Here is a 19,632-nt window from a genome sequence, read left to right on the forward strand (position 1 = left end):
TCCCTCCGGGAACAGCCCGTCATAACCTTATGCCGCACCTCCGTCGCATTGACTAAACCAATAGAAGAGTAGCATGTCGGCCAACTATTCACCGATACACCTATACTTACTGCAATGTATTACTATTAACGTACAACCAACACTGCCGAAAAAAAAACAGACCTAAATAGAAGAAAACAGCACTGAATACAGACTTGGGCGTTATTACTGTCAACAGTAAATACCGTGAGTGAATGTAACAAGTTTGTTTCAAAACGAGACAGAAAGCGCATACTGCCGGTATTTACATTCTCCTGCTGATATCTTCAATGCACACGATGGTAAATGGGGGTAAGTAATCAAACGAAATGTAGTTACTCTGCAGATACCGCTGGTGCCTTCTCGCAAAATACCCCTGAACAACCTTCGAAATTTTGTCGGTGGTATTCTGGTTTATCCTGTATAAAGTAATGGCAGTTGCAAAGATGTGGCTATGGGGGCCCTAAATAAATATGTTTTTCCATTCGTTATTTTGTGTTACTCATTACATTTATTAATAAATGTCGATACTTTCAAATATTACATCTATATGAACATAAACGTTTCAATGAATCTGCATATATCTTTGCAACAAGAGAACCTATTTTAGACTATCGAAACTGAACTAACGGTATAGCCGTCGATTAAAACGGAACCCTTACAGATCACTTTGGTATCCGTCTGTCTGCCTGTCTAACTGCTGGGAACCCTTTTTCTCGTGAACGGGTGGACGTATCGAGTTGAAATTTATGTTATATACTAAGGTATTTAGTCACTTGGAGATGTTTAACCTTCTAAAGGTATGGAATCAAAAGATACAAGCATTTATGTGGTTTATTTTGATAATCCCAAACTCAATCAACAACAAGTTTGTTTTCGTGGCCATCCTCTGCAGCAAGCGCAAAAATATTTGTTTTGTAAAGCAAAACCGCGTTTTCTTGCTGCGTGTCTGGGAAAAATAGATTACTGTTCAGTAAGAAAAGGCGGTTTTATTTGCAAAACTAATCACTCATCAGTATCTACAGCTTACATCCCGTTTATCTAAAGTCATGAAATTTGGCAGGATTTCACACTAAAATTAAGGAAAAAATTCCAAAGGTGTTAATTTGTAGTTACGTCACAAGAAAAAATATTTTTTGTCATTTGTTACCCGATTGTCTGTCTGTCCGCCTGTTAAGAAACCTTTTTCTCAGGAACAGGCAAACAAGTTGAAATTTAAGTCACCGCTAAGATTTGTAGCCCTCGGCTGTGTACAAAATTGAAGCTTCTAAGTCAACGTAATCGAAAGACACGGCCATTTGTGTTACATATTTTGATACTTGCAGACTCACTCATCAAAATCTATAGGTTACTTCGCGTTGACCTAGAATATAGAAATTTGTCAAGAAGCGAGTTTCAACTGTACACGTAAGGGGAAACAACCTAAAATCTCACGAAGAAGTACTTTTTTGCCACTTGTTATCCGATTGTCTGTCTAGCCGACTGTGAAGATCCCTTTTTTTCAGGAATGGGTAGACATATCAATCTAAAATTTATGTCACATATTAAGGCCTACGGTCCCTTTGTCAGATACCACAGAGCCTATCAGTCTTTCTTCCCATACCGCACTGTTTTTTGAAACCTAGGGATGTTGTAGCGGCACTTACGAGCTTATTGCTTTTGATGAGGTGTGCAGAGTAGACGGCCTGGTAATAGCTAATTCGAATAAAGGTCGGGGATCCATTGCGTATACAAGTCACAATCTAAGAGATGCTATGACAGGTGTATCGTGTAAATGCAATGCGTAAATAGTCCAGGCGCTGTAAACGGCCATTGGGTTTGCATTTTTAAATGTTCGAGATCCGGTTTACTGCTGTTAATAGGTCGCCACAATGTCTAAACAATTGCTATAGAATGCATAGACACCGCAACATACGATAACAACGGCAACGGTCACATTTCTTGCCCGATTGTTGTAGGAGGTTTCTACATGTATTTTAAAACCAAACCCCAAAATGAAAATTTATTATATTTACCCTCCAATGTCATGTTACCATTAATAAACCAATGCACTGCAAGAGCTGACACGATTATCTACACCGGTTTTTCGGACTGTCATATACAATGCGGTACTACTAATTCTTTTTTCATTTATCACATACAAATTTGGATCAAATTTAATACTTATGTAATCATTTTAATTTAATTTTTGATTCTCGTACGAACTACTAAACCCACATTTGATCACACTCTCACCTGATTACGGGTGAAGAGACGGAAGACGCAATGGTTTTGTAAATACCTAATCTCTCTCATCTTAGAGATAGCAGTGTCGAAGTTACATGTTTCGGGGACTTATTTTGTTAGGAATATTTATTAGTCAATATCTACTTCTAGTTTCGACGGGAATTTGAGTCCCTGGAGTAGATTACAGAATTTCCTATAGTATAAATTGACATATCAGACTTCAGTATCTGTTTGTCAATTTGTCTTTAATTATTTTAATTTAAAAACTTAAATCATGCCTCAGTATATCATATCGCAACAAATTACGCTCATTGATCTTCTATCTTTGCTTCATCTTACTCATACATTATTCAATAACGAATTTTAAAGCAGTTTAAATAATTGGTGTTGCTAATTAGCATAGCTTGTTAATACTCGTATAACTCCAACATTAATGAAGTACATGAAAAATTACAATAGAAAACGCGAAATTAAGCAAAAAATGTAAACTTAAAACTTAACATTAAAACATTCTCGGAAGTCTTGGAATTCCCGACATCGATAACTTGCCAGTATCGATACCGATATAGGCAAAACTCGTCGAAATTCTCGATTCCCGGCATGGACAAATTATTTATACAAGTAATTAAGTTTGTACGGAACCCTCAGAGCTCACGTCCTACTCTCACTTGTCCAGTTTTTATGTAGTCCTTCCACTTTAAATTGCTCTGTACACATACTCTCGGGTATTTAATGAATATAACTGCTTCCAGTGATTGTTCGACAACTCTGTAATGATACAATAAGGAGGGATTTCCTCATTTTTATGCGCAATGCGTTACTGGTGTATGCTAAGAAGCAATTGCCGATCCCTCAACCAACGTTGCGTCTTCGCAGGTTTTTCTGCATTTCGCTACAATTTTCCGAGGTTAGTACTTCTCTGTATGCAATAGTATCATCTACGCACTGGCTCATGGAGCTTTCAGTGCTATCCGTTAGTTCATATACGTACTCCATACGGAGTAATGCATCTAAAACAGGCCTCAAAACACTCTAAAAAACTAAACTCCATCCGAACAAACCACGAAGGCCCAACGGTACCAACCGGCCGCCGTGCCATCCTCAGCCCTCAGGAGTCATAGGATGCGGATATGGAGGGGCAGGTGGTCAGTACACCGCTCTCCCGGTCGTATGTCAGTTTATGAGACCGGAGCCGCTACTTCTCACTCAAGTAGCTCCTCAGTTTGCCTCACAAAGGCTGAGTGCACCGAGCTTGCCAACTGCGCTCGGCAGACTGGATGGTCACCCATCCAAGTGCTATCCCAGCCCGACAGCGCTTTATTTCGGTGATCTGACGGGAATCGGTGTTACCACTGCGGCAAGGCCGTTCGCAAAACATTCTAGAATAGGTAAATACACTACTGGCCATTAAAATTGCTAGACCAAGAAGAAATGCAGATGATAAATGGGTATTCATTGGACAAATATATTATATTAGAACTGACACGTGATTACATTTTCACGCAATTTGGGTGCATAGATTCTGAGGAATCAGTACCCAGAACAACCACCTCTGGCCGTAATAACGACCTAGATACGCCTGGGCATTGAGTCAAACAGAGCTTGGATGGCGTGTACAGGTACAGCTGCCCATGCAGCTTCAATACGATACCACAGTTCATTAAGAGTAGTGACTGGCGTATTGTGACGAGCCAGTTGCTCCGCCACCATTGAAAAGGAGTTTTCAATTGGTGGGAGATCTGGAGAATGTGCTGACCAGGGGAGCAGTCGAACATTTTTGGTATCCAGAAAGGCCCGTACAGGATCTGCAACATGCGGTCGTACATTATCCTGCTGAAATGTAGGTATTCGCAGGGATCGATTGGCTGGTTGGTTGTTTGAGGTTTAAGGGACCTAACAGCAAGGTCATCAGTCCCTTGTTTCAAATGTGGTCCATTCCGCTAATGTGACTTCTCACGAAAGTCAGAACAATAAAAGGGAAAAGGCTAAAAACGTAAAAGGGCAGTCATGTTGTCAATGGTAAAAACAAAATGAGGGAAGTCAGCAAGAGAACGAACCCAACGCTATGCTGAAGCAGCATAGGGAAGACCACCTGTGACTTAAAAGGTGCAACCGCTAGAATGTAGAAGTACGTATGGGAAAAGGAGACTAACCAATCCTCAAAAAAAGGGGGCAAAAACGGAGTAAAAGGGGAAGAAAAGAGGATCTCGGTCAGGGAGTTGAATCGGGAATCTCCGAACACGGCTTACAGTGGGAGACACCCAAACTCTCACTGCCCTGCCCGAATACCAGAGAGAGATTAACAACCTTAAAACTGAGAATAAAAACCACTTTCCCGGAGGAAACCGAGAACCAGAGAGACCATCTGGGAATCGTCAGCCAACATCAAAGGTAAAGTGTGGGGTAGTCTGTACGCAGAGCCAAAAGAAGGGGGCATTCAACCAAAATGTGGGCTACTGACTGGAAGGCTCCACAACCACAAAGTGGGGGCGGCTCATGACGCAAAAGAAAACCATGGGTCAGCCTGGTATGGCCAATGTGGAGGCGACACAGTGTGGTCGAGTCCTTTCGGGAGAGGCGAAAGGAAGAACGCCACAGGCCTGGTGTCACTTTAACCGCATGAAGTTTATTAGACAGGGGAGTAGCCTCCCAAGAATTGGCCCATGACTGTGCGAAGTGGTATTTGATGTGAAGCCGTAAATCCGCTGCAGGAGGGGTTACAGAAAACGGGGGGTAAGTGACTGGCCCCCCAGCCAAACGATCAGCGAGCTCATTACCTGGGATACCCACATGGCCAGGGACCCAAAGGAAGTCAATGGAACAAGCAGCACGGTGAATATCAGCGAGATGGTCATGGATGGCATAGACCAAGGGATGGTGCGAAAAACACCGGTCAATAGCAAGAAGGGCACTCATCGAGTCCGTACATAACAAAACGCGTTTGTGTTGGGACTGTTTAATAAAGGTAAGGGCCTGGGAAATTGCTATCAATTCCGCAGTAAACACCCCACATTTAGGTGGCAGCAGATGATTTTCCGTTCCGACAGAGGACGTGAAGGCATACCCCACATGACCAGCAGATTTAGAGCCATCAGTGTAAAAAACAACAGCATCCCGAAACTCCCATAAAATTTGGCGGAAAAAAAACGGAACACCACCGGGGGGGGGGGGGGGGGGATGAAATCTTTCGGACCTCGGCGGAGATCCATCCGAATTCGAGGCCGAGGAACTAACTAAGGAGGGGGGCGTGGAGGGGAGGGAACGAGGAAGACAGGACAAAGAAGAAAGTTGAAAATCACGGCAAAGAGACGCAAGGCGGAGCCCAACCGGTAAACCCACCCGAGAGCAGGAGTCGGGTGGGCGACGTCCATGGTCTGGGAACAGGATAGAATAAGAAGGATGAGTGGGAGAGGAACGGATAGCGAGAGCATAAGACACCAGAAGCTGGGGCCGCCGAACAGAAAGGGGGGGCGAGGATCCCAGCTTCAATCAGGAGACTATCAACAGGGCTAGTAGGGAAGGAACCGGTGGCCAAACGGATACCACGATGGTGGACTGGATCCAGCACGTGCAGTGTAGAAGGAGCAGCTGAACCATAAACTTGACAACCTTAGTCCAAGAGAGACAGAACGAGAGCACGATAAAGACGGAGAAGGAAGGAACGGTCCGCACCCCAAGAGGAGTGGGCAAGGAAGCGAAAGACATTGAGTTTACGGAAACATCCTACCTTCAGAAGTCTGATAAGGGGCAGCCAAGTGAGCTTGTTGTCGAAAAAAAGAACCAGGAAACGAAACTGTGGGACCACAGGCAATCGTTGTGCATCGAGATGGAGCTCTGGATCAGGGTGGATCGTAGTACGGCGACAGAAGTGGACCACCCGCGATTTTGAAGGAGAGAACTGAAACCCGTGTGAGAGGGTCCATGCAGAGGCACGCCGGATAGCTCCCTGGAGCTGCCGTTCTGCAGATGCCATCGAGGAGGAACTAACCCAAATGCAGAAATCATCCATATACAGGGCAGGGGCGACCAAAGGACCGACAGAGACCACAAGTCCATCGATAGCAATGAGGAAAAGAAGGACACTCAAGACAGAACCCTGTGGGTTGCCCGTCTCCTGGGTCCGTGGAGAACTAAAAACAGTACAAACTCGAACTCTGAATGACCGATGGAACAGGAACTGGCGGATAAAAATCGGGAGTGGGCCCCGAAGACCCCACTGATGAAGGGTAAGTATGGCGCCAGGCCATGTCGTAGGCCTTGCGAAGGTCAAAAAACACTGCAACCAAATGGCGGCGCTGGGAAAAAGCCTGCCGAACTGCGGATTCCAAGCGAAGTAATTGATCGATTGGAGACCGTCCCTCTCGAAAGCCACACTGGTAAGGGGACAATAGATCCCGAGATTCGAGGACCCAATTGAGCCGACGGGCTACCATCCGTTCAAGTAACTCACAAACAACATTGGTCAAATTAATTGGCCGATAGCTGTCAACAGATAGGGGGCTCTTACCGGGCTTAAGGACAGGAACCACGATGCTATCCCTCCACTGAGAAGGGAAGTCACCCTGGATCCAGATACGGTTAAACACCCGAAGAAGACGTTGCCGTTGTGGAACACTCAGATGTTGAAGCAGTTGGTTATGAATGGAATCTGGGCCACGGGCCGTATCATGAGAAGAAGATAGAGCAGAAAGAAATTCCCATTGAGTAAAAGGTTCGTTGTAAGATTCTGACTCACAAGGGGTAAAACATAAGGTAGAAGCTTCAGCCCGCTGTTTCTGGGGAAGGAAAGCAGCTGGATAGGAGGCTGATGCTGATGCCACTGCAAAATGGGTCGCAAGATGTTTTGCAAGAACTAATGGGTCCATACAAAGGCCATCTGGGAGGTGAAGGCCTGGGAGGGTGGACTGCCTATGGCAACCTTGGAGAGAGCCTAGTGTAGCCCATACCCATGACAAAGGGACAGTAGAACCAAGGGAAGAAATGAATCGTTCCCAACATATCCGCTTGCTCTGTATGATTAAATAACGGGCTTTAGCGCGGAGGCGTTTAAAGGTAGTAAGGCTGGCTACGGATGGGTGCCTCTTAAAGTGTTGCAAAGCTCGACGGCGATCACGGATGGCAATGGCAATGGCCGTACTCCACCATGGGACTTACCGGCGACGAAATGGTCCAGATGAGCGCGGGACAGCAAGGCTAGCAGCGCGAACAATCGCGTCAGACACGTCACTTAGGACGTCATCAATACAACCCGACAAAGAGGGAGAAAACACGACCTGTTGTAGTGTTTCCTTATCCTCGGGTTTCTGCCGTGAAAAATATAAAATAGAAAATCTGATTGATATCTTGAATTTTGGTGGTTTCAGTTACGGATAAGGCGGACTTATTATTGATTGAGATCGTGCTGTAATTTGACCGTGCATGGCAGACCGGGTCGGCAACACTACAAAAAGCGACTGTACGGAAATAACATCAGAAAACTAATTGAAATTTACCTTATAATCTTGTTAGATACGCAGTATTAATTACAATATAGTCTTCGTGGCTGTCCTCCTAATTTCTCTTGTAGGACGACCCATCTTTCACTTTTCTCCGTCTGTTGAAAACTTCTTCAAGTTGTCACTGTCATGATCAATTTACAAATTTGGCGATAACCACCTCGAATCACTATTGAAACAACCTCGCTTTGTAATGTAATTTTAATTTCCACCCAAAAGCACATTCAACACATCGCCGAAAAATACACGTCTTTCGTATGAAGACAAGAGAGAGAGTGTAATCAATTAGTTGTTAAAAAAACCTACGCAAAAGTAAAAAGACGATCAAATTATTTATAAAAATCGGTCGCTGGCGCAGCGCTCTTCTGCGTGCGCGATCGTAAATTATATCTTCGTATTGGCGGAGGCGCGGAAGTCAAAGTACCATTATACTGTGCAGTGTATAGAGGTCAATCGGCACGTTGGAAAGACCAACGAGGTAACCTGTCCCTCGGGGAGCGGGAAGGGAGCGAGATAATCAATGGGAAATGGTCACTATCACAAAGGTCGTCGTGTGGCGACCAGTGTAATGAAGGGAGCAGAGAGGGAGTAGAAAGAGAAAGATCAATGGCAGAAAAGGTACCATGACTGGCACTGAAATGAGTAGGGGAGCCATCATTAAGAAGGCACAAGTCGTGGTCTGCAATAAACTGGTCTATAAGAAGACTTCGTCTAGATGGAAAGGCACTGCCCCACAAGGGATGATGAGCATTAAAATCCCCAAGGAGGAGGAAGGGAGGAGGAAGTTGCTGAAGAAGGGCAGTTAAGGCAGCAGGTGTAAGAGTCCTGTCAGGAGGGAGATAAAGATTGCTAACTGTGACCGCAGAGTCTAGGTGGACCCTAACAGCAACCGCTTCCAATGTAGTTTGAAGAGGAATCCACGTGCTAGCAATGTCTGTACGGACCAACGTACAAACGCCACCAGAATCCCGCAGGGGTCTGACCCGATTTCGACAGAAAACACGGAACCCACGGAGGGTCAGTGAGTGAGCATCAGTAAAATGAGATTCCTGGAGAACCACGAAGCTGCAGAGTAAGACGAAAGAAGGGCTTTCAATTCCGGAAGGTGCCGATAGTATCCATTACAATTCCATTGGAGAACCACAGAACGATGATTTAAATGGGGGCTGAACACGCTAAAGCCAGTCATACCGCCGGGTCCCTACCCGTCACCGACAAGGAGGGGGCGACATCCATGAACGACAGGTCAGAATCCGGTTGTGAAGTCGGGGAAGGGACCTCCGGTGACACCAGAGGCTCTTTGTCCCGGAACTTATGTTGCTTCTTCTCTTCAGGCTGAGATCGAGGAGGGCTGTGTGGCATAAAGGAGCCAGCTGCAGCAAGATCAGGAACAGAAAGAGACCGGGCGACATGGGGACCGACAGACCGCGGCTCTCGCGGTCGTCGCGCGGCAGCGGACCTTTGGCCTGGAAGGTGCTGGGAAGGGGCATCCCGGGAGAGGCGCCCTTGACCGGCAGACGCCGAAGGAGTGGGACACTTCTCCGGCTGGGGATGGGGAGCAGCGCCCAGAGGAGAAGGTGAGAGAGCCGCAGGGGTGGGGGGGAGGTGAGGGGTCCGGGATGGGGGTAAGGAAGGGGGAGGAAAGGGTGAAGATGTAACCAAGGCGTAACTAGATGTCATGGACAGAGGGTGAAGACGTGTATATTTCTTACAGGCCTCTCTGTAGGTTAAACGAGCGAGGGACTTATACTCCTGTATCTTCTTTTCCTTCTTATATACTGGGCAATCTGGTGAACGTGGAGAATGACTACCATGACAATTTACACACACAGGAGGGGGAACACAGCACAGAGAGGGGCCTGTGAACAGCGGGAAGACATGTGTCCAAAACGCAAGCACTTAAAACACCTCATAGGAGGTGGGATGTACAGCTTCACATCACATCGATAAACCATAATCTTAACTTTCTCAGGGAGGGTATCCCCTTCAAAGGCCAGGATAAAGGCAACAGTATCAATGCGAATGTCTTTAGGACGCTTCTGAACACGCCGAACAAAGTGAACACCCCGCCGTCCGAGATTGTACCGAAGTTCCTCATCAGTTTGAAGGATGAGGTCCCTGTGAAAAACCACACCTTGTACCATATTTAGGGACTGGTGGGGGGTAATAGACACAGGAATTGTGCCAAGATGGGTACAGGCACAAAGGGCCGCAGATTGGACAGCTGAAGCAGTTTTGATCAGCAACGAACCCGACCGCATCTTGCTCAGGGAATCCACTTCGCCAAACTTGTCTTCAATGTGTTCCACAAAGAATAAAAGTTTGGTATTGTTGAAAGTATCTCCATCAGTCCTGGTGTAAACTAGATAACAGGGGAAAGGTTTCTCCCCTAGCCGACGGGCCTGACCCTCTTCGCAGGGGGTAGCCATGGAAGGGAAGGCCGAAGGGGCAAGAGAAGCAGCACTTGAAGAATCAGTTCCACGCAGAGAGACAGCCGCAGAAGAACAGCCAGAGTTCTGGACCCTTATGTGTTACATTTGCATAGCGTCCGCCCTGATACCACCCACTCCAATCAGGGGCTCTCCTCACGGGCGCCACCCAGCCACAGCAAGGGCTGCCTGACACGGCAGCCATTGCCGGGAGTTCCGATGCTCCAGGATGACGAGCAACCACTCCAAGGCATGCATGAGGAGGTCACAGCTCAGGTATCAGAAGTGTGATCCCTGTGTGTTCAGGGGGCTCAACCAAAAGGGTACATAGCGACCCCACCACACAGGTTGGCTACCGTGCTGGCTATGCACCCTAGCATCAGACAACGACATGAAATAAAAGGTGGAATGTACTAGGAGGGCGCACGTTGAAGACACTAGGTAAGGTGCTCTTCCCCAAATGGCTCACACTACTGAGGAGAAATTTTGTAATGGAGGTCAAACCCCAGAGGGGGACCAAGAAATGCCAAAAGGTGGAGATGATTACGCAACAAAGCCGAATTGTAAAACCAACAGAACCAGGAGGATAGCGGGGGCCAACATAAGCAAGGACGCCAAGAGAGGGAGAGGAGAGGGCGACGGGAAAGGAGCAAGGAGGGGAAAGAAGGGGAAGGGGAAGGAAATGCAGCCCTGGAGAGAAAGAAGGCTGCAATAGCTCGGGGCCCCGTGCTCGCCGCGCACGTATCCACAAAAGAGTTGTGGACCCCCTGGGGGGTGCAGGGATCGAATGAAGGGTAGAGCCACGGGTCGTAACACATCTGAAATGTAACGTCCACTGTTCAAAGTGCCGTCAATGCGAACAAGAGGTGACCGAGACGTGTAACCAATGGCACCCCATACCATCACGCCAGGTGATACGCCAGTATGGCGATGACGAATACACGCTTCCAATGTGCGTTCACCACGATGTCGCAAAACACGGATGCGACCATCATGATGCTGTAAACACGAAAAAATGACGTTTTGCCATTCGTGCACCCAGGTTCGTCGTTGAGTACACCATCTCAGGCGCTCCTGGCTGTGATGCAGAGTCAAGGGTAACTGCAGCCATCGTTTCCGAACTGATAGTCCATGCTGCTGCAAATGTCGTCGAACTGTTCGTGCAGATGGTTGTGTCTTGCAAACGTCCCCATCTGTTGACTCAGGCATCGAGACGTGGCTGCACGATCCGTTACAGCCATGCGGATAAGATGCCTATCATCTCAACTGCTAGTGATACGAGGCCGTTGGGATCCAGCACGGCGTTCTGTATTACCCTCCTGAACCCACCGATCCCATATTCTGCTAACAGTCATTGAATCTCGACCAACGCGAGATACGATAAACCGCAATCGCGATAGGCTACAATCCGACCTTTATCAAAGTCGGAAACGTGATGGTACGCATTCGTCCTCCTTACACGAGGCATCACAACAACGTTTCACTAGGCAACGCCGGTCAACTGCTGTCTGTGTATGAGAAATCGGTTGGAAACTTTCCTCATGTCAGCACGTTGTAGGTGTCGCCACCGGCTCCAACCTTGTGTGAATGCTCTGAAAAGCTAATCATTTGCATATCACAGCATCTTCTTCCTGACGGTTAAATTTCGCGTGTGTAGCACGTCATCTTCGAGGTGTAGCAATGTGGTTTTCACTAAGTGACAATGTGGTTTTCACTAAGTGATTTCAAATGTTTACAGCTGCCAATTATGATACCAACTTCGTTTATTTATGGAACTATGTAGTTTTTTATGTGATATTGGATAGAATCTTCGATGAGGACTTCGACGATTTGTGGAACTTGATCAAATATTAACGGTATAACAGCACTGTAAAACCGCAATTCCCACAAGAAGAGGTCCCACAAACGCCTACTCTGTTGTACTAAATGTAAGCAAGCACGTAACTCGGGGTCGGAAAGTTTCTTTGCCTATCCTCCTAAAGCCCATCTGTTGGTGCTCTGCCGTTGTAGTGACCGCGTATCTTGCTTGCGGTGCTGTTGATACTTTCACAGAGTGTACAACAGTCGAAAGAGTAGATACTGTTTTCGTTTATTGTGAATGAATTCAAACTGTTAGAGCAGCGGTGCGACTGCACAGTGAAAGGAGTTCTGACATGCGAAGCCTTCGCGACGTATCTTTGCAAATATTATAAAAAAATCGAGAAACTGCCAGTGTGCGACGATATGGTTAAGTTTAACAACTGTAGTTTGAGGGTTTCCATGTGCATGGTTGCTTGAAGTTACTGGGCTTCGTTATCGTCTATGGGACAACCAACACATTTCTTGCAACACCCTATTAATCTTCGTATTAACCGACCAATAGTTATACAAAAATTCAGGCATGATTAAAATACGGGGTGATAACAATTGAAATAATGTTCTCAACTCGCTTAGGTTTTGGTTTAAAATAAACTTCCCTTATCGATTCCCATTTGTGGCTGAATTATCACACGCTTCAGTCCGGAACCGCGCTGCTGCTACGGTCGCAGGTTCGAATACTGCATCGGGCATGGATGTGTGTGATGTCCTTAGGTTAGTTAGGTTTAAGTAGTTCTAATTCTAGGGGACTGATAACCTCAGTCATGGCTTGAAGCCTTTTTAATTATCACAGTGAGAGAATTTCCTCAATTTATTGACCAGAGAAGCGCACCACGTTAACTGAAGCATAGTTCTGGCAAACTATCAAAAATATTAAACCACCAACAAGCGTACCTTTCAAAATTCTGAACTCTTCAGCTAGCGATCTACTAGCCAGTGATAGATACGTATGACTACCCCGCTCGAGCTCTCGAGACAGACTGTCCCTGGTTAAAATGGTCGTCAAATGTTTAAGCCCTCAGTCCGTCGTTCCAAATATTCTAATGCAACGTTTTCCTTGCATCTTAAACATTTATCTTATATTAAACATACATACAGCACACCATATTTGACTGAAATGTTCTAAGCCTTTCGATAATGTTTTAGTTTTTTGTTAAGGTTTTTAGTTTTCTTATAAATTGCAGTTCTGCCGGTGCAAAAATGCATTACGTTAATACTATGCTTAAAAATGATAAAAATGCAGAAATAAATACATTTGTAGGTAAATACCTAAGCTTGATTCACTATGTTGCTGCTACTTTTATCAGTTTATTTTGTCAGGAATTCAAGTTTTCCTTGCTCGGAAAGCATATTTCGGTACATAATTCAAAATGTATATAATATCTACGAAAAGTATATTTGTATAACTAATAGGGCTCTTCGAATTTACTTGACCATAGTTTATCAAAATCGCCCAAGGCATCGGAGAGGTATTAACTTTTAACGTTCACTTTATTTACAAAACTTTGATATTTAGTAACTCAGAAACTACCGGTCAGATCGAGAGCGTTTTTACATACACACAGTCATCTTATTTTTCTCTTTCTGTCGAAATACTTATTTGATAGCTCTCTTGGATCGAGTTTATGGAATACTGTTTTTTTTTTTTTTGAAAGTGTATTAATTTCTAGCACCCCTAGTCTAGGGGTAGCATCTTTGACAAGTAATCAAAACGTCCTCAGTCACGCGTTCGAACCTCGCCACTGCTTAAATCTATATGAATCAAAATCAACTGCCGCTTGTATCAAAGGGCTTCACAGATTTACTTGATTTTTTAATTGTGTTCGTAATTGTGGATAGTAATGGTATTTTTTCCCGAGCGGGAAGGCGTGTCGCTCCCCGGCACGAATCCACATGGCAGATTTTTGTGTCGAGGTCCGGTGTGCCGGCCAGCCTGTGGATGGTTTTTAAGGCGGTTTTCCATCTGCCTCGGCGAATGCGAGCTGGTTCCCCTTATTTCGCCTCAGTTACACTATGTCGGTGATTTATGAGCATACATGTCTCCACGTATGCGTACACCGTAATTACTCTACCACGCAGACATTTGGTGTTTGGTATGAGACGTTCCCAGGGGGAGGGGGGGGGGGCGGCACTGGGACCGAACCACACAATAACCCTGGGTTCAGTGTGGGGCGGCGGCGGGGTGGGTGGACTGCTGTGGCCAGTTGTAAGGTTGTGGAACACTGTGGGCATCTGCGGGACGAAGCCTCTCCGTCGTTTCTACGTCCCCGGTTCAATACACAATACGTATAGACAATGGTATTTTTGGTATGAAAAAGAAAATTTCAAAAAAATTGCGTTCTGTTTGATAGTCCTGCTGTCACATGTAATCACAATGAAAACATGTGTTGGACATATAATATATAAATAAATATGTAATGTATAAAGGAGAAACTTTCTTACCGAAAATTTCGAAAAGTTCTTAGTTGGTTTGCTACAAATTTTTACACGACTCTCTAATGAACGTTCGGACGGACTATATATATATATATATATATATATATATATATATATATATATATATATATATATATGCGTAATACACAAAGGGGAAATCTCGAAGGGGAGGAGGTTACGTACAGAGAGATAGAGGGAGGCGGAATTTAAGATGTATTCCAATGCATTGCGAAGCATTGGTGGGTTCGCTAATCTTGAATGAAAATCACGAGCAATGGCGGCCAAAGACTTACGACATAAGAAGTCGCCCTCATTCTGCCAACGCCCTTGTCAGAGAGAGCGAAGGAGCGGACAGAGGTTCGGTACACTCTCTTACCTTTGCGGTGGAAACTGCTCTTGAAAGGTGGAAGAATCAGTCATGATCGATGGCCTGAGAATGCAGAAGATAATCTAAACCATTGCATTAAAGACATATAATGTGTATCCACAGGACGTGTTGGCTGTAACTGAAAAAGTTTCGCGATGATATCGCCATTGGCAAAAGATTCCGGACTAGTCCCCCATTTGGATGCCCAGGAGGGGCTGCCAAGAGAGAGGTGACCATGAGAAAACGACTGACTGACCAACGGAAGGGTAACGTTCTACGAATCGGGGCGTGGAATGTCAGAAGTTTGAACGTGGCAAGGAAGCTATGAAATATGAAAACGAAAATTCTGGTCAGAAGAGCATAGGGTAATATCAACAGAAGCGGAAAATGGTGTAACTGGAGTAGGATTCGTTCTGAATGAAAAGGTTGGACAGAGAGTGAGTTACTATGAAAACTCAATGACAGGGTTGTTCTCATCAGAATCGACAGCAACAATAATCGTTCAGGTATACGTGCCAACATCGCAAGCAGAAGATGAAGAGATAGAGAAAATATATGAGGATACTGAACAAGTTATTCGTAGGGGAAGGAAGAGAAGAAAATATTACGGGAGAATATTTGCTTGGTAGTGGGAATGAGATACGAGAGAGACTAATGAGTTCTGCAATAAATACCAATTAGTAATAGCGAATACTCTGCTCAAGAATCACAAGAGGAGGAGGCAGGAGGCAGGGAGATACTGAAAGATTCCAGTTAGATTACATCGTCGCCAGTCATAGGTTCTGAAATCAGATATTCGATTGTAAGGCGTACCCAGGAGCATAAATAGACTCAGATCACAATTTAGTCATGATGAAGAGTTGGCTGAAGTTTAAGAGACTAATCAGCAAAGATCAGTACGGATAGAAGTGGGATACGACACTACTGAGGAATGAAGAGACACTTCTCTGAGGCCACAGATCTGCGACAAATAATAATTCAGAAGGCAGTTCAGTTGAAGAGGAATGGACTTCTCTAGAAAGGGCAGTCACAGAAGTTGGAAAGAAAAACATAGGTACAAAGAAAGTAACTGCGTAGAAACCATCAATTACAGAAGAAATTCTTCAGTTGATCGACGAAAGAAGGAAGGAAAAAATGTTCAATCAATTCAGGAATATAGAAATATAAGTCACTTAGGAAAGCAGGGAAGATAAGGCGTAATGACTGCATGAATAAGTGAAGAAATAAAAAAGAAATTATTGTCGGCAGGACTAATTCAACTTACAGAAAAGTCAAAATAAACTTTGGTGAAATTAAAAGCAAGGGTGGTAACATCAAGAGTGCACTGTAAATTCCATGTTAAATGCAGAGGAGAGAGAGCGGATAGGTGGAAAGAGTACAGTGAAGGCCTCTGTGAGGTGTAGACTTATCTGATGACGTGATGGAAGAAGAGGTAGGGTATCCAGTTTTAGGATCAGAATTTAAAAGAGCTTTGGAGGACTTAAGATCAAATAAGGCAGAAGGGATATGTAACATTCCACCGAAATTTTTAATATCAATAGGGGAAATGTGTAACAAAACGAATGACTATTCAGGCTGATGTATAGAACGAATGAGACCGGCGGTATACTACCAGACTTTAGGGATAACATCATCCACCCAGTTCGGAAGATAGCAAGAGCCGACAAGTGCGAGAATTATCGCACTGTCAGCTTAACAGCTCATCCATCGAAGTTGCTGACAAGAGTAACATATAGAAGATTGGAAAAAATTGAGGATCTGCCACATGAAAATCACTTTGGTTTCAGGAAACGTAAAGCCAGTAACCATCGGTTACTAAACACGAGGTACAAGACGAACACAAAGAGACAATAGCATCTTCCACGAAAACATAGATAATAAGAACAATAAAAATCACACTCGCTCGAAAACAATATTATTCTCACGTTGACCCGAAGTTATACTGACTAGCTTTTTTTAAACATATTCACTGCTAGAAATTCCACACCATGATGTCCGAAAGGAACAAAGCAACTTCCGTACTTTTAATTTCAAGCGTCATTATCGCCGATATTTTTAACAAAATAATTATGCCACATTCCGAAAATACATAACTACATACGCTTCAGTTAAGCAGAAGCACTTAAATATTACATGAGTTTAAAATAGGGAAGTTCTAATTCGACCTACTTCCTACCACCAGAAACCTTGTCTAGGACCATCTCTGGCTCTTATGCAAACGATGATTCGGATTGCATAGATTGACAAAGTTATTGGATGTAAACGTAGGTGTATATCAATACACCCTGAGGAAAGCGCCTTGCAACAGTAGACAAAACGTCGGGATTTTACAGATGACAATGCGGCCTCAAAGCCAGAAGAATTTTATTGACAAAGTTATTGGATGTCCTCCTGAGGTACAGCGTGCCAAAATTCTGTCAAACTGCAAGTTTGTTTGTGTGGCCATCCTCCGCAGCAAGCATATAAATACTTGTTTTGTAAATAAAACTGCCTTTTCCTGCTGCTAGTTACGCCCCGAAGGTAGATTTAAACACCTTGTTCCTTGTTCCATGAAAACACGGGAGAACTGCCGGATATCATTAACTTCCTGCCACGATATTTCGGCGCAGAGTCTTCTGGGCATCTTCAGGTGAATGCCACTGTAGTAGTACTGGCGAGTACGCGCTGAGCTCCGCTATTTAAAGCCTTCTGAGGTGACATTGCGCATGCGCTGCTCGGCGTGCGCGTTCATAACGGTATGAAACGTCCCCTTAGAACAATTATACACGACTGTGCTGATAAACCTCTTACACTATTTGCTTTTCAAACAGCTGAGCAAAACTGAACGTACTCAAACATTCACTAAAGTGACACACAATATTTTTAGCGCAACGCAATCTGACTTTCAACAATCCCTACAAAACAATGGCCCTGACTAACTTTAACCTATACCTTCCACAAATCACTTACCTCACAAAAATCTTCGGTACTCGAACTACTGCAATACAGCGAGCGCCGCTATTGCAAGCTAAATAAAAGATTCAAACTACAGAAGGCACTAACTACTGATAGGGATAGTTAGCAAATGAAAGATATTAATGGAGAACAAACAATGTATTTACCTTAATATCATCACAAGTCATAATATATGTAATTTCAAAACTCCGCCATCTCTCTCCTCACATCCACCACTGCTGGCGGCTCGCCTCCAACTGCGCAACGCTACGCGCTGTTCACATCCAGCTGCCGCTGCCCAACACTACAATGGCAGACAACAATGCAAACTAACCACAGACTGCACACAGCACAGCCAGTGATTTTCATACAGAGCGCTACGTAACGTTGTCAATAAGAAAACATAAACAGCCTACTTACATAGCCCCCATGCTCCCCACAAAAAATTTTACAAAATAATTTTGGGCAGTGGCCAATAGTGATTTGAAAAAATTTTTCATAATTACAATAACAAAGATATCAAATGCACACACTTATTTATAGAATGTTGGTCAAAAGCTAAAATTTTCTCACAGTCCATAAAGACAGTCCTGATCATTCATCACAGTAAAACTGCCGTTTCTTTTATCAAAGTCTGAGCAGTAAAAGACAATGCACACGGAAGTAGTGGATGTCCATGTAGTGTTGAAGAAGTAGTGTTGTCCTTCCAACAGAAAGACAGTGCTGACTCTTGACATGCTGACAGGTAATGGGCCACAACAGAGCAAACCCACAGCAGAATCAGTCGAAGTTGATCAATATTGGTAGGTAGGTCATCACAGAGTAGACCCACTGGAGTCCTGGTAGAGATTGCGGTATTGGTGGGCCACCAGAGGTGCAGACCCACTGCAGTCCTTGTAGAAATAATGGTATTGGTGAGTAAGCAAAGGTGTAGACCCACTGTAGTCCTTGTAGAAATAATGGTATTGGTGAGTCATCAAAGATGCAGACCCACTGCAGTCCTTGTAGAGATGGCCAGCAGCCATCTGTTGTGACTGTGCGGGTGCACAATCACCATTGAAGAGTCTTGCAGTTAATATAGCAAGTCCATAACCACCACTTGTGCACTCACAAAGTTTTTGGAATTGTCCTTAAAACCAGCAATGCTGTTATCCAGTCCCTTGCTGAATTATTAACACACGTGCAAACACTAACAGTCCCTACTTCTCACATATTGTCCACATACTATGACCAACAGAAACGTGTGCAGTGAAATGGAACTTACAAGTTACTTAATTTGATTAACTGGTGTCAATTACAATATTATAACATGAGAATACAATTACAAAGGTACAAAATACATCATTAAAAACATAACAATACAGATAACATTTGTAGTACAGGCTTTACAACAGAATAGAAATAAACATATACATCAGTGTTACAGGAATTATGACATAAGTACAAACATAAAAGATCAGAATCACTTTCGAAACATCAACTTCACACATGAGCATTAAAACAGAATAGAATACATAATGTCTAAACATCTTTACAAAGAAAATACCATATTATTAATGCAAAGTATATTTGAGGATAACAGTATTCCTCATCATAGTGAATGTAGCTGAGTATTAGAAAAATTCTACAACATAAGTCTTATCAGATAAACATATAAAGTCAGGAAGAACATAATTACACATGGGTACCCAAACACATAGTGGGATAACACAAAAGGAAAGGACGGGGTTTGTTTCATTGCAGTATTTTGCAAACAAAACTTTCTTTGCTTCTTGGAGATCTCCCTTCATTTATCATTATTCCCAAAAGTCCTATCTAAGCCTGCCTTCTGTATTCTGTTCACATCCTCTGTCAAAAATAGTTTTTCTCC

This window comes from Schistocerca cancellata, chromosome 3 (genome assembly GCF_023864275.1).
Source record: "Schistocerca cancellata isolate TAMUIC-IGC-003103 chromosome 3, iqSchCanc2.1, whole genome shotgun sequence".
In the NCBI taxonomy this organism is placed as follows: Eukaryota; Metazoa; Arthropoda; class Insecta; order Orthoptera; family Acrididae; genus Schistocerca; species Schistocerca cancellata.